This window comes from Callionymus lyra, chromosome 4, assembly GCF_982586985.1.
Source record: "Callionymus lyra chromosome 4, fCalLyr1.hap1.1, whole genome shotgun sequence".
NCBI classification, from domain to species: Eukaryota; Metazoa; Chordata; class Actinopteri; order Syngnathiformes; family Callionymidae; genus Callionymus; species Callionymus lyra.
Genome location: NC_141821.1, coordinates 8,192,026 through 8,198,951, shown reverse-complemented (window position 1 = coordinate 8,198,951; position 6,926 = coordinate 8,192,026).

Below are 6,926 nucleotides of genomic sequence, written 5' to 3'. Positions count from 1 at the left end.
ATGGACACAAACATCTATTGTCACACACATACGGATATACACACACAAACAGACACACACGTATATGGATACACTCACAAACACAGACACACGTATATAGACACAAACATCTGTGGTCACACACATATATGGATACACACACACACACACACAAATATATGGATACTCACAAACACAGACACACGTTTATGGACACAAACATCTATGGTCACACACAAATATGGATACACACACACAGATACACATATTTATATGGATACACAGACACACACATGGACACACACGTATATGGACATAAACACTTTTGGACACACACATATATGGATGCACAAACACACACAATTGTTTTGCAATTTACTGTGTGCAGGTTTGCCCCTTGAGTGTAATTGTGTACGACTTTTGATTTGAGTGTTTATCCAGAATCCAATCCAGAAAAACTATAATGTAAAGTCAGCTACGAGGATAGAAATAGTTTTAAATCCGACAAATGAAACACAAAGTCCTGAGCGTTTAGCGGCTGTGATAATGTTAGCATAATGCTAACTAGCCAAACTTGTCACTGGAAGTTTAGCTGCGACCAATATGGAATTAAATGATCTTTAAATGTATCTTAATTGACAGTCAGTCACTGTGGGTTTTTAAGACCTTTGATTAAAGTAAAGGTATATTTAATAGAATTGGAACATTAACTGTTGCTGACTTCAAAGTCACGTTGGCAAAATGAAAATATGAACTAAATACATCAAGATATATATTAGTGACATCAGAATAGTTGGTTTTAATTTAGCATTTCAAATGTTTTTTATTGTGTGTGCGTGTGCTTGTCTGTGTGTTGTTTTTTTTTATTCACAACATTCCAGAACATTTTATTATTAAGAATTTAATTCTTAAAAAATGATGGCACTACTATACAAACATTTTTATATATAATTTAGGACGATATTAGTAAAAAAAAAAAAAAAATTATAATAAAAATGTAAATTATTGGAATTTTAATATCAAACTATCTGTTTGAAAAAAATATTAGTTTTTTTTATTTAATTATTAAGAAAATAAATTAATCCTTTCAATGTACAAATTCATTATTATTCAAACTTTTAATCTAGATCCAATAATTGAAAACCAATCAATGTTTAGGAAAAATAAATACATAAAATGTCCCCAAGTTTCAACAATTTGAATGTTCAATTGAACCATTCAATGGCACAGGAGAAAATAAATATATTGTTTATTTTTACCACTGTATAATTTTATGGTTAATGTACACATCATTAAATGTATCTATATTAGGAATGAAACAGAATCTCTTCATCTGAGAGAGTGAACCTGTTGAACCGACAACAGCTGCTTAAGTCCTGACTGTCGATGTCGAGCAACTGGTCGGGCTCATTTGCATCGAGACACACACACACACACACACCCACACACACACACACACACACACACACTGTGGACTGCATGGCTCTGATAACAGACTGTGGAAACACATGATGTAATCATCGTCTACACTTTTGCTGTCACTGGTCTGACATCAGAGCTCGATGTGTTGTTGTGTTCTGAACAAATCCTGCTCCTGTTCACACATATTAAAGAGAAAAACATGTTTTGTGTATTTAAAGTACTTTTTTTGAACATTCTGATCTTTCAAGTAAATCAACAAGTGATTTAATTCAATGAGACTTTTGGGGAGTTTGAGTTAATTGCTTTATTTATCTCTTACTTTTTATTAAACTTATCATTATGTTCCTGCTTCAGACATCAAACTACTGCTTAAACTTTATTTTTAATCTTATTATCACAATCAGAAGACGTTTATTGCCAGCATTATAAACGCAACACAACACATTTATTTTTTTGCATATGGTATAGATTAGATTGAAAAAAAATTCAAATGAGATCAATAAAATACAACAAATATAATAAGACAAGACTTGTAAAGTGGCCTTGTAAAAATAATTGAATACATTAAATTAAATGAAAAATAATAATAGTAATACATAAACAAAATAATAAATATATATATATATATATAATAATATATATATATATATAATATTTTATTATTTTAATTAAAATGAAACAAAATTAAATAAAATTAGACAAATAAATAAAATACAATTAAATAAAAGATAATAAAAAAGACTTAATTAAAACAATTTAAATTAAATTTAGATTAGATTTATAAAATACAACACATATAATAAAACAATACTTGTAAAGTGGACCTAAAAAAATAAAAAAATAATTTAATTTAATTTAATTTAATTTAATTTAATTTAATTTAATTTAATTTAATTTAATTTAATTTAATTAAAAAAAAAAAAAATCATTTACGCAAGATATGTCCTGAAAATGTCTCATAAAATATCTTTTCATTCCTTTCTTCAAATATAATTTCACACTGGCGATCGTTTTAAACATCACGTAGGTCCTTCATTAAAGTCTCCTTATCTACCTGCTCTAAATGTTAATATATCACTCTTGCCGTGAGGAAACGCAGGTAAGAAAGAATCACATGATCAGAGGACTTTGTCCGGTATTCTATCACATGACTTCTTCCAGCCTTACATCATCATTACTCAGCATAAATCTGAACTCCCAGCCTTGAACGACCTTGTGAATCATTACTCGTGGGTTTGGATCATAAAGTAAATTGCATTCATTTCCCAGCCGTCGATTCAGGAATCCTGGAAAGTTAGCAAACGTTTGTTCAGTTTTGTCCATGCTCGGCTGATAAGGGTTTGGCTTCGGCGAGTACCTGACTGTTCAAGTGATCAAAATGACCTGATGATTGATTGATTGATTGAATCAAACAACCTGTCGATCACAGGAGATGAAAATCTTTGACCCCTCGACGTGATGAGCTGCAACTTAATCACGACTGTGACGCTCACGTTGACAAACAAAGCTCCAGTTTCATCTGTCATCGCGTTTAAAGTTGTGCAGACAAACAATCAAGATAAAAATCAAACTCAGTGGCAGTGAGTTAAACAAGTGTCACAATGTCGTCCAAATGCAACTAATAAAAGATGATTTTTTAATTGTTTTATGTGTTGACGAAGGAGTACAGAGACAATAAAGATAGATAGAGCCTCCGGGAAAGAAAAGACAAGACAGATTCATACTCTGTTAGACAAAGTTCGGTAAATATCCTTCTTTTTTTCAGCCTGAGACTGAGATCGGTTCAAATATTTTGTCCCCTGGTGTGATTCAGTTTGAAAACTATTATTTTCTATAATGCATATTGTTTTAAATGCGATATAATGTATGTATAATAAGTAGTTAAAATAAAATAAAACTGGAAATATCAAGTAAAATAGTACAATGTAAACACAACGACATTCAGAATTATTAAGTGTTTACCTTGATTTGGTATAATTAATTTTAGGAAATGGATAATCATACCAAGAAATAGGTGTGTTTCTGCGTGCGTTTGGAAAAACACTGATGAATAAAGACAAAGACTTGACCACAAAAGAGAAGCAACGATCTCGACGGTCCTTCTGAGGTGGATGAGGGTATCTTCAGCCTTGGAGGTGCCGATGTTCAGGCCCAAGAATTTAACCTTTAGTAGCCTTTTTTTTGTATTTAAATGTGTTGAAAGGTTAGTGGTGTCAGAGGTTTTCCTTTCACCAGATAAACCTCATGTGCTCAGGTGTTTGGAAAATCGACGTCATGCTTAGAAACAATAAAAGATTAAACATGTTATAAACCTGTATTGTGTGTGTTGAAGTGAGTAGTTGTGTAAATGTTGTATCATGATACATATGGTATCTCCAGACTCTTGACGAAACAAACCATCCAGTGTTTAGAACATGACGTTAATCATTATAGGATTAATCACGTGACATTCTACAGAGTCAAACCTAAACCGAAAGTAAACGTTTACTAAATACTGTCGTAAAAGCAGTTCCTGTTCAAGGATCAGGTTGTATCTTGTCCCCCAATCAGATGATTGTATAAGAATCACCATTTCTGACAATCAATGGTATCAACGACTTTATTTTCTTCAATGATTTTATACAACATTTGATATACCTGAGCTGTGTCTCAAATCGCATACTTCTCTTAGTGCACTGGTTAGTATGCATCAGGATAGTGTACGTACTAACTAGTAACTAATTCTCCACAGATAGTATGTCTCAAATCAAACTCTGCTGCTACGCACTAACAGGAAATGACGCGACAGCTTCTTCTTCTACTACTGTTTAACAATGATTTCAACCAGCTGTAGGAACACAATCGCCACCTGCTGGCAGCACGTTTTGCAAGTTTGGATCCAGAAATATTAGAAATTAAATGTTTGTTTCGCATGCTAAGAATTGATACGCACTTATGCACTAAAAATACTGAGTTTAAGTACACAAGTATGCAATTTGAGACACAGCTCTGGTTTATTATGCTTAAAACACCTTAGCAAACTAATGCAAACTGTTCAGACTGATCTGTGCTGTGTCTCAAATCACGCACTACTCTAAGTGCACTGCTTTACAGTACACTGTGAGACAGTGCTTTTACTTGCGCAGTGCTCAAATTTCACCAGGGTAGTACTGTCTCAAATGACTCGACAGTTTCTTCTTCTACTACTTTTTGACAATAATCGCACAACCAGTCATTACAACACCATTACCGACACTTGACAGAACTTTTCTCCAATAAAAACAAGTTATTAGGTTGTATTTCATTGTGTTATTACTGTGACATTTACGTAGGTATCTGCTCCAAAGACGTGTCGTAGCTTCCATCAGCGTCACTAAGATGGAGGTTGGAAAGTCGATCCACGCTCAATTTTTTGGCCATTTGAGTGCACCAATTGAGTGCTCATTGTGCACTACATTCTCGCACACTGCTCATCGGGACGCACTTGTGTCATGAATGCCTCAATAAATGCACAGAACTTCATGGAGGCCACCTCCTGTATGCTCTAGAATCAAGAAGTACATTCTTAAAATGTCTTATATTTTTACATAAATTACATAATTAACTAGTTATAACCTAAGTTTCATTCAATTATAAAAGGGAATAAAAATCCTTTGGGGCTTTTGTTTTGGGTCTCCCTCTAATTCTCGACCAAAACCTGTGCCACACTTGCTATAATAAGTCCCCCCCCCCCCTCGGGGTCAGATGAGGTCGACGCGGATGTAAACATGTCTACGTTGAAGCAGCCACGTGTTATCCTGCCCGGTGTGAACCGTGTCCTTGGATTACCGTCCTCACACGCCCATAGGGATGATAACCCGACTTCACCTCAGACGTCGCTAAACAAGCGGCGAAGCGAAAACAAAGCTCTGTGAGATCTAACCATTAGATCTCCCCTCCCCCGTCCGACAGCACCGGATGACTTCATCCTTTAACTCTGCTTTACATTGACTTTACAGAGACACATGAGAAAAGTAAGTAAGTAAGTAAGTAATTTTTATTTGTAGAGCGCTTTTCCAGACCAGGGTCACAAAGCGCTTAAACAATCAAAACAATATTCAATAAAATATATACTTTAAAGATAAAGATAAAACTGAAAACACAACAGGAGTTCCAGAAAATCTAGGAACAGCCTGAACAAATAAAAACGTCTTAAGATGTTTCTTGAAGGAGTCAGTAGATCCATCAAGCGCAAAGAGAGAGGAAGATCGTTCCAAAGCTTAGGAGCAACAGCCTGGAAAGATTTCTCTCCTCTGGTCCTGAACCGTGTTCAGGAACCATCAGTAGATTCTGATCCACAGACCTCAGAGCCCAAGCTGGGGTGTAAGGCTGGATCAGATCACTGACCATGAATAGATCTGAATGTAAGAACAAGCATTTTAAAGTTGATCCTGAAAGAAACTGGAAGCCAGTGAAGAGTTTTAAGGATCGGAGAAATGTGAGTTCTTCTACTAGAGCGGCTCAGAATTCTTGCTGAAGAGTTCTGAATCAACTGCAGGCGAGACAGATCCTTCTTGTTTAGACAAGAAAATAAACTGTCACAATAGTCTAAACGAGAAGACACAAACACATGGATTATAAGATCCAGATCATGTTGTGACAACATTTTCCTAAGTTTAGAGATTTTTCTCAGTTGAAGGAAACAGCTGCATTTGTGCGGATTAGAATGTGAAAGTTAGTTCCTCTTAATATACAAATCCTGGATGTTGAAAGTCAAAGGAGACCTTGAGCAAAGTCTGCTGGGAAAACACTGCCTGAGCTTGTGTTATATAACATATATTAACGTCATAAGCCAAGATGATGAAAGTTTGCAACTTCCTCATCGATCCGTCTCTGTGTTCGTGGCGGTCAATGACATGTTTGGCCTTTGGCTGCCCTGGATTCACATCAGAGAATCCAATAACGCTCGTGGTAACCAGGCCTGATGTGAAATGTTACATCGATCCCATCTGCCGACACCAAGACTCTAGTAACTCGTCTGCATGTATATACGAGCACTTAATCCCCTTCTTGACCACATCTGTGTCAGCGCTGCAGGCGCAGAAACCAGTGACCATCTGACGCACACTCGTGATCCACCCGAGTCAAATGAATTAGCCGGGCCGGGACGGCAGGAGGCCGGTGGACGTCGGTGTAGTGGTGAGTGCTGGAGCCAACAGCTGGTTAATAGGCCTCGTCTCACCCCCGAGCCTGAGGTCACGACCCCTGGGGTGGCAGGGCAGATGAAGTGTGCCGCACACAAAGGCCTGTACGAGTCCCAGAGTGAAAAGAATAACAACAGCAGTCACTGGATTTGTAAGGCTCAGCTGTACTTCTTTAATGCTCTGGAACATGGGTTTGAAACTCATTCACTCACGGGGCCGAAGTATTTTAACTATGTGTAGCTTGAGCCACACAATGTATATTTACCAGGTATCACTCTGATGTTGTTGTCTTTTTTGGAGGCTCTGTTTGTTCTAAATATCTTTGTGTTTGTAAACATTTCCCAAAGAAGTGTTTTTCTTTTG